Source organism: Mesitornis unicolor, unplaced genomic scaffold (assembly GCF_000695765.1).
Source record: "Mesitornis unicolor isolate BGI_N332 unplaced genomic scaffold, ASM69576v1 scaffold1597, whole genome shotgun sequence".
Classification (NCBI taxonomy): Eukaryota; Metazoa; Chordata; class Aves; order Mesitornithiformes; family Mesitornithidae; genus Mesitornis; species Mesitornis unicolor.
Genome location: NW_010194107.1, coordinates 1 through 10,448, shown reverse-complemented (window position 1 = coordinate 10,448; position 10,448 = coordinate 1).

Sequence of the window (10,448 nt, the reverse complement as noted above, 5' to 3'; positions counted from 1 at the left end):
AAACAGTTCGCTTTATGAGGAGAGGAGGGGAGGGGAGTGGAGGGGAGGGATCACTTAGTAGCCACTGGCAAGCAAATACTAGAATTTTATATATTTACCTGTATTAGACAGTTAACCAGTATTTTAGGTTAGTTTTTCATGTGGCTCCACATTAGTCTGCCACAGCTGGACCTTACATGTGACAAAGCTGTATGATCAGATGCCAATTCCTGTTGATTTTAACTCAAGCTGATTTAATGAATTTGCCATTTCCCCAAGTTCATAAGAGTCTGTATATTTAATATTATTTTTCTGGTGCAGCTGTAGCAAGAAATCAGACAGGAAATCAACCCCTTTCAGGATGCAAATAAATGTCAGTCTCTGGTAGTGCACACTAGTCTGCATAGCCACTACAGCAGTGTGTTTCTCCATCTCTGGCAAAGCAATGCTTTATAAAAACAAAACAAAACCCAAACACACACCCAACCCAAAATCTCAGTGTGCTAGCACTCTACATGGTTTCATTTTTTCTTTTTATTTTCTTTTTTTTTAATATAAAAGCCAAGGGAATTTTAAATTTTGGTTTTTTTACCAAAAATTTGGCAAAGAAGTTCTGAAAAAAATACTACTCGATTTTCTTGCTAGAAGGAGCCTCATTTTAGATTCATCTATCAAAGAACGTAAAGGATGTACCACAGCATCATCTTGTTTATCAAACTAAAAATTAAGGTATCTGTTCTGCACAACCTGCACATAATAAAACCCCCACCCTCTTAAAGAAGTTATCTTCCTGCTTATCTAAATCTTACCTCACTCTTTTCATGTAAGAATGGAAGCAGTAAAATTAAATGGAAAGAAGATTTTTCCAATGGGATTCCCTGGCAAACAGAAACTTTGTGGCACTTATCACCATTGGACAGAGATCACAATAGAAAGCAATTCATTACAAGATGGGGAAAGGAGTCAAGGTACAAAGTCTCATTACCCTTCTGAGCAATACAGCAACAGAACAACTGGAATTTATGCATCAGCTTACAAGCTGGTCTTGCTCCAACTTCATCACGTCGGTCCTTCCTATCCTATTGTGTTTGTATGTGAGGTTGTGGAGGTTTTGATTTTTTTTCAACAGGCAGAGCTGGAGACAGTGAAAACACGCAACAGTCCTCGATATACACAAAAGTTATATAGTCACTCTGAGTTAAGGCTGAATTAAAGCAACGTAGAGATAAGCAGGCAGATTTGTAAACTACCTTCAAAAGTAAGGAGAGGCACATGACTGAAGATCAATACATTTCACCTTCCGTTTGTTGAATTCTGGGAGAGAATTACTTGGAAGATACTTTTCCCTATAGGCTTTGCTTCTTGAGAACAAATTGCATAGATGGACACCAGAACTAGTAACCAGTAGTGCTTCTATAGCATAGCTTATCTGCTGGTGGTGTTCTGCGGATTCTCCCAAGGATGGCTTTGATTTTGAGAGAGCCCTCACAAGCCTGTCATCTCCAAGATACTGCAGCAGTACGTGCTTCAGAACCAACTTTGCCAGTGCACTTGCTTTTCATTATACTTTGAAGAGTTGTAAGCAATAGGTACTGAAGGGCACTGAAGCACTCATTTACACACCTTGCTCCCCACAGATGACAGACATGCAGGTATCACCACTGACCACACATGAGATTTGTGTGCTCACACGTGAACAGAGCTGAAGAGTTTCAGCATCTTCCATGCAGATTCTAAGCATGGACAGGCCTGCAGTACAATGCTCTTTCAGAAACTTGTTGTCTTCCATATGCACCCAACAGCTAAGGAACATCAATCTGTTTCCATAGATTTTCCCCACAAGCTTACCCAAGGACTGCTATTTTTTGTTGCTGTTCTCAGCAGTAGGTATTGCAGGGTTTGGATTATACACACAACTATTTTCTAGTGTTTTTAAGAGAATATTTTAACATGTTACATCAGAATACCGTACCAATTGATAAAGGCAGATAAATGAAGCCTCAGAAAATTGCTTTTATATTAGATCATTCTTGAAGGAGTTCAGTAAACCTAAGAAATGACCAAGTAAGAAACAAGATCAGCGTAAAAGGCAGGGTGGAGAACACTTGCAACACACCAGTGTGTCACACTGCCTCGTGCAAAAGAACAAAGTCTAATCATCTTGAACTTGGACATTTGGCTTTAGTCCCTAGTAACATCTGCAAGGCATTTTAGATGATCTCAGCAATGCTTTGTATCACTGTATAAATTAAAGATGCACTAGTCTTTTAACATGACCATTAAAAAATACAGCCAAATAAAATCAAGCAACACACCAGGGTGAAGGTCAACATTTTTTAAAAGTTGTAAGATAAATTTATTTTAGAATTATAGACAAGTGCAACCAGTTTTATTCATCCTTTCACAGCTTTAAGGGACAAAGCTATATTCTATTCCTTCTGGACAGTCCACAAGAACTGACAAAACACAACTAAGTTCAGAATGGGCTGAATAGGCTCCTTCAGGTTAACTTGCCTTTCTTCACCTTACTGTTCACCCATACAAAGCATCTAATACTAGTGTCCTGTGCAACAATTCACACGACAGTGTCTTGTACCTTGAAAGATATTATTACAGTAAGGTTTTAAAAGTTTAAACACACTACACTGGCAAAATAAGTATATACAAATGGCTATAGTAGGCAATAAAGAATGCGGGTGCCACGTGTATATATAACATAAGGCAGTTTCCTGCTCATAGGACCTTGAAACTTATTACAAAGATCAGGTCAATGCTCATAGTGCTAAGCAAACTACCACTGCCTTCAGCATGTGTCTCCTCAGCTACAGTACAGCTACCACTCTAAGCTTCCTTTCTTAAGATAAATTACTTGCTATTTAAAAGACAGCAAGGGATTTGGAATACAACTTACAACAGTCAGAATTAGACCAACCTACAAACGTTCAGGTTTTTGACAGCTCAATAACCTACCATGTAAATCTGATTATCATACTAAGATTTGAATCCAGTGCTCTTCAGCCACTTGTTCATAGCCGTGCTCCAAGTCCTGCCACCACAACCATGCACTGCAGTACTTCAGTCCAATTCCCTTTTCAGCATTTCAAATTCAGAATTTACAGATTGCTTTGAATTGCATGATTTTAAACACCAAAAATACTCAAGCCAAATTTAAGGACTATAAAGCAACACAATAATAGAAACTTATTACTGCTTGACTTCAGTAAACTTACAAACTGTCCCAACAGCCCAACTTTAAAGGGGCTGGGTCCCTGCAGAATGTCTTTGAGAGTTTACAGCCTAGGTACTACAGCTCTATGAAAGTGCACAGAAATTAACCTATGTCTACCTCTCATTCTATTTTGAATGTAAAATAAGCTACACTTGGTGGTAACTCAGTTTCATCTAAAATAATTTGCAAATAGATTAAAATTGCACTGCTGATACAGACATGAAAGTTTGTTTATTTTAAGGATTATTTATAGACTATCTGCCTCTGAGAGGAATGCTCTAACTCATCTGCTTTGAGAACATATTCCTTTCAAGCTAATGTGCAACTGGAGAGGTGCAAATGTTTAAAATCAGCCAGCAGACTCAAGTCCAGGCTACACTTTCAGATAACGGAAACCAGGGTAGGTGCTGCCACTGAAGAGTCATAACCAAATCCTTTTTTCTTTTCATCAGGTTAATTTTCACCTGGGTAAGTACCATAATTCACTTTACCATCATCTGTAATGACAACTGATTGTGTAACTTAAGTAACAGGTACACATAGCCACAGCTCTCCTCAAAGTAGGAGACCACAGATTCCATTGAACCAACCATTAAAGTCCTAGTTAATACAGATCAAAAGGTGGCCCACAAGTAGCTTGCAAGCAGCTCCTGTGTGGAGCTTTCATTACTTTTCAGTCACTTTCAGCAGACTTTGGGAACATCATTTTCATCAGAGACTTCTGAAAACTCATGTTTTCACATGTGGGGAAGTATTTGGGTTTTCTGCTTTTGTTTGGGAAGCAAAGGACACGAGGAAAGAAGGGTTTCTTTATTTAACTTTTTGTGTGAAGGACAAAATAGGCCTTTTTAAAAAGCTTTTTACTGCCTAAATTAACAGGCAAACACACATAACTTATTAACAAACACCATACTTGTCTTTCTGGCACATAACATTTCTTTTCCTACATTATGCACTGTTCTTCTAATGGCCACTTCATCTCCTTTTCCTGCATTGCATATTCTAAGTACTCCTCTCCAGTCACTTCTGCTAAGCCAGAGAAGTTCTCCCAGCCAGCAGTCACACTTACTGTATCTCCCCGCTTCCTTCCATGCTTGGCTTGACAGATACCTTACTTCATCTTCAATCCCATCAGAAGTCACACCATACAGACAAGATATTTTGTTTCAGTCAAGGAAAGCTATTTCTCTCTGGCAGATGAAAGAAAGGAGGATTTTGCTGGGGAGGGGTATACGTTCCCCTGCTGGCAGCCACTTTAGCTTTGCCCCATTTCTTAAACCCAACCTGTTGTTCCCAAGTTCCAGATTTGGTGCCAGACTCCTATTAGTGGCCTATTAGTGACTCCTATTTCACATTATTAGATGCTGCCATACATACAAGAGAATTCCGCTGACATTCAGCATCAGTTTGTTTTCTCTGGTGCCCAAAGCAGTGAAGTCTGCACAGCAGCAGCAAAATTAATACAGATAATCTTAAACCTGGTCAACTGTTTCCCTAGCAGAAGGGAAGTCTTCTGAAACATGTAGTACTTTAGCTGACTTTAAAACTACATACAGTCTAACCAAAAGTGTCACAACGTACATTTAGGAGGAAAGCTTACTATAAACAACAAAATTAAACTGAGATTACATGTCTTTATTGCTCAAAAGCCCTTTAAGAGGCGCTAAATTGCATCCCACTGCAACCCCTGTTGTGACAGGAAGTTGCTGACTTAAGTTTTGCGTTGCAAGTCCAGCAACTAAAAGCCTCTGGATCAACTCTGCTTGTACAAGAGCCTTACACAGTGCAACTCTGTTGAAGTTACTATTATTCATAGTTCATTCACATTAGAAAAGGATCAGATCTTTTTCATATATCTGAATCAGCTTGATGGACTGGGCACTTAAGCTATCATAACATCCAATTAAAGATAAAAAGCAATATAGTATCCTTTAATTACAAACGTAAACCTAATTTCTATCACCAAACATGAAATAAAGCATCACTATAAATACCACATGTATTCATCACCTATTATGAGTTTCAGTTAAATTTTGAAATAAGTCATTTCGATATTTATTTCTACAAAGAGGACTGCAGAAGGACTAGGAAAATCCTTCCAAAAAAGTAAATTAAAAAAAAAAATCCCAAACAAAAGCTATGTCTTCAATACCTCTCTCAAAGCCTGCATCAGCCAATCAATACCTGTGTTCATTGTTAAATTTTGAAATAAGTCATTTCGATATTTATTTCTACAAAGAGGACTGCAGAAGGACTAGGAAAATCTTTCCAAAAAAGTAAATTAAAAAAAATCCCAAACAAAAGCTATGTCTCCAATACCTCTCTCAAAGCCTGCAACAGCCAATCAATACCCGTGTTCATTCATTCAATGCCAGTCCGTGTTCTTAACTTTACATTCAAACCAAGTCGCAAAAGCAGCTCTAAGCTGCCCTCCTGGCACTCAAATAACCAGGTAACACAAAACCAAGATAGATCTCCATCTGCCAATTAAGAATAGGCATAAAACAGTTAAACATCTTTTCACACTGTTTCAGAGTAACATAAAGCGAGAGAGTTGCAACAGCATTTTTAGAAAAAGCCCAACAATTTAACTTACATTGTTGGCCTCCTGTAGAAATACAATAGAGCAATGCAATCTCATCAGCAGATAAAAATCAAAGTCTAAGATGGCTTTTTGTTACCAGCTAGGTGTTAGTGTCAAATTTAAGGTCATAAGAGACACAAACTTAAATGCTTTTAACCTCCGATGTCAATGCCTTCTGAACAATATCAGGATGAGATCTTGCTGACCACCCATCACATACCTTGAACATGGACTCATTCTTTCAGTTCCATATTTACCTTCAGAATGCTGTCTGCCCCTATTCCCATGTAAACCCTTGACCCCCTTCTCACACTGTGCTGAAGAGATACCCAAGTCCCAGATCCTACAGATCTTGAATATGCCCTTCCATTCTATAGATATAACGGTCCCACTTGATACACTTAAAAGCAGTCTCAGTTGACTCCAAGTCCTACTTACAACTCATTCATTACAATGGCCATTGCTCATCTGTCATTGATTGGTGTTTTCTTCTACAGCTCCTACCATCTGGAGAAGCCCAAAAAGAAATCGACTGAATGAGGAGAGGGAGTGCTGAAGCTTAAGGAGAGGGTGGAAAAATCCCAACAAACAATCAATCTTTTGTCTTTCATACAAGTAACCATGGGGAAGAAGTGTAGAAATATTCACTGTGGCATAATTTGACTTGAGTACACTAAAACAATTTCCATTGCACATTACAGATGTGGAAATTTCACTGCAAAAAAGGAAGTTGATAATTTTGCTTGTCAAAGAATTTTCATCAAAGCATTCAAAGGTCAGCATACCCATGCTCGATTACCAGAGTAGTGTCCTATTTCGCAAGATGTAGGCTAAGGAAAAGTTACTTCTGTAAAGTCAACAAATTGTTTCAACTCTCAGATACAGCACTATCTCCTGTGGGCAACTTCCTGCCAAATGCAGATATCATCTTGGATTAAAAAATAAATAAAACAAATTTTGTTTCAGAGTCAGCAAGCCTTTGCACTAAGTCAGAAATGCTATCAGCTAAAAGATAGGACTCGACTCTCGTAGAAAGCAGTTTAAACAAAGTTGAAAGGAATGCAAAGAATAAATCTTATTCTTTGGAATGATAAACCCAATCAGGTACTTAGAGACTGCTACATTAATGCTTCTTATTCCTGTACACCACACTGAAACTACCAGCAAAAAGCACATGAGACTCCCAGATGAGTTTTGCTTTAGGAGCTGTGGAAGTGTGAAAATGAGCTGACCCAACTGGATTTTACTCTTCATGCAGAACTGTGCGAAAGCAGAAGTTTCCACTCAGGAAGCAAACTAAACAACATAATCTTACATAACACGTTCCCACTGTAAAAAAAAAAAAAAATTAAAAATCCCATGTTAACAGTGAAAAACTGATCCTCACTAGGGACCTCAGCAGGATTATGACTTGTCAATAGTCATAATACTGCTAGAAGTTGTCTAAACAGAGCTACAGAGCCCTATATAAAAAAAACCTAAAGTTGCTGAAGGCAAAGGACCTGCCTTGCCTAAAGATACTGAGGGCCAATCTGTGTTTTCACAAACTGAAGACATACCACTTAGAATAACCAAAAGGATCATCTGCAAGAAAGATTGCTGGTTCACTTCTCATAGTGGACAGCAAACTTTGCTGAAGGTATTAGTTATGTCAGGTAGTCAAGACAAAGACAGGAAGACTCTTGTGCCAAGTGTCGCCCAAAAAAGAACAAAAAAAAGTCTGACAAATTGTAAATGCACATGCACTGCACTTTTACTGTACTACTTATGCAACTGTTGGCCACAGGACACCAGGCTGCAAGACCTCACTGTCTGAATCAGTGCAGTCATCGTTATAGCATGACCAAAGTCTTGAGGAGAAAAGTCAAGCAACCATTTGCAAACCTCCATGCAGTCTACAAGGATGCAGCTTTACAGGCATACTTTGCATGACACCAGAAGAGAAGGGAATCTGCAAAGTATGACACAAGTACATCATGCAAGATGACAAAATAATTACAATTCATTATTGACTCATTTCTATAACATGAACATTGAGGCTAAGTAAAACAGATACTCTATAACAAGGCAATATTTCCATATCCGCCTCCTACTTTCTTTTTTTCCTTTTGGAAAGTGTTTCCATTGCTCTGGTAACTGAAGTGTTGTGGTTTAACCCCAGTTAAACTACAATAGGAATAGGAAACTGTGAGAAAGATACTTGGTGCTTAGACATCATGTGGGCCCTTTCATCAGAACAACAGTTTCCTTTAATTTCTGGATGTACTATCTAAGAAAAAAAGTTGAAACAGCTAAAAGTTTAACCCCATGTAGTTGAGGGGGTAAAGTATGACTTCTCAGACTTCTACAGTTAAACCAACTCTGATCCTGTCAGCAGAGAGATCAGAAGAGAACTAGGGCACCGCTAAAGGCACATAATATGCTGTGCGCTAATTAAAATCACTGTGAATTGAACACACAGTGTAACAGTAAGTACCATCATATTGCAGAATCCACTTTTTGCAGAACATATAAACAAAGCAGCCTGGCAGCTTACACTTCAGGAAGACTCAGTGTACCCAATTAGGAAAGCTAATCTGGAGACCTTAAAACTTCAACTGGCAGGGGCACCTGTTTGGGAAAAGCATCGCATCCCTGCGCCTCCCTCCACACCATGGTTGGCTACACTTTGTTGGTCAAAGAAAAAAAAAAGTCAGAGTTGTTAAAAGTGGAATGTCCCTGAGCTCATCAGATGCATTAGTTATGATTGTAAAACAGACTAGCATTGAGCAGCCAGCATGCACTCACAGAGAGGGGGAGAGAGAAAGAGCACATGTGAGCATGTCCTCAGGAACAGACTAGATCTACATGATTGACCTGAAAGTAAGAGAAGCAATACATGAGGAAGACAAAAAAACCCAAGTATTTTTATTTCAGCATACGTCAGCACTTTACAAATGGTTTCACCATTTCCTACACTGTCAACTTTCCTGCTTGCAGGTCCTTTGCTAAAAAATAAAAGGGACTGGAAGAAACAAATTATAAGAATGAGAAGAACTGTGAAATCACAAATACTACCTATGGGGTCAGAAGTATGCCTCAATTATCAGTAAGTTTCTTCAGGTCAAAGAGTGTTGAATACAAGACCCTCATAAAAGCAAATGTAAAAAAGGGAAACAAGCAAATCCTGTATTTACTGAAAGAAAAAACAGCATCACATTCACAATCCTCAAGACTTCAAAGTGAGTCAGTGAGGAAAAGAAATATCAAAGGGCTAAGCAGTTTAAGAAATATCAAGAAAATGGCTGGAAGACAGATGCACCCATTTATGTTAGCCATCTCTTTAAAAGTATAAAGAGATATTTTATATTTAGCACAGCACCAATGTAGGCTTTTTTGAAAATAAAAAACTATGCATCATTTGTTAATGTTTATTAAGCCTTTTATTCTACCACAGATACAACAAAATACCTTTTTAGGTAAAAATGCTACTCAGGCCTTGATTAGCTGGTGTTACTGATACAGCGTTTTGAAAACGGTTGCAGACAGAAAATGTGTCACTTTAATTCTTCAAAAACATTTTTTTTAAACGTAGAAAATCTGTTCTTAAAGCGTTAGAAATGTCAGCCACATCTCAGTCAATCGCATCTGCCTAAACAAAACATTGTTTCTTCCTTGTGCACCAAGTTCAGTGCAATAAAATGTCTGAAGAGGAGACAGCATTTGGGTAACAAAACAAGTCACACATTATTCCATCTCAACTTTAAATCAATTTCCTTCCAATAAAGAGACTACTCCTTCTTTTAGTGTCATTTTTGAAAGCAAGCACTAGTTTTGCTCTCCTAAATACTAGCAGCCTCCACTGCAGTTTACCCTTTCATCCTGAATAGAGCGTACTTCATTTTCTTTTAAAAGTTACCTCAACAAGAAGTAGCTAACCATAAGTCTCAAGTCTTGTCAGACTGAGATTTTAATTCAGCAATATCTCAGTGAAGAACTTGAAAATTCTGCTTATGTTTAGTTCAGCATAAAGTATTTTAAGGCAAACAAATCTTACAGAAACATAAGCCACAGCACTCTGTTTTCATATAACACATCTCATTGTCATTGAAAGAGGTTAGCTGAGCTTTAGAAACCCCTTTTCACTGCCAAATTTATAACCAAGCTCAACTTCTGTCAAAGAGGTTCCTCTGTCTAGTCGACTACAGAGCTCGAACAGAACTACTCCAAATCTCCAAATCGTGAGCTACACGTATATGAACACATACACACGTTTAGAGGAACTGAGAGAAGTTAAACTATCTGCCGGGTGAGTCACTGCCACTGCGCAGCTCAGCATGAGCCACAGTTGGCTGAAGCAGCCCAAGTCCTCTTCTACTTTCTGAAAACTTGCATCTAAACGTGAAAAGACCACTAACGAAAGAGCAAGAAAAACAGCCAGAGAGATCACCCTGTAACGTAGCCAGTAACGTTCTGGGTTTTGTACCGGACCCATTACCGATGCAGTCCTGTACACGGCATGGCTCGGGCAGCCCCACCGAGACACCGCTGCCAGCAGCGACAACACCCGAGCGGCCATACGACAGCACACGGTCCAGGCCGCGCCAACTGTTGCTGTCGGTGGGGCATGGGGAGGCGCCGGGCCGGCCGGAGGACCAGCTCCCGTCCTGCGGGTCC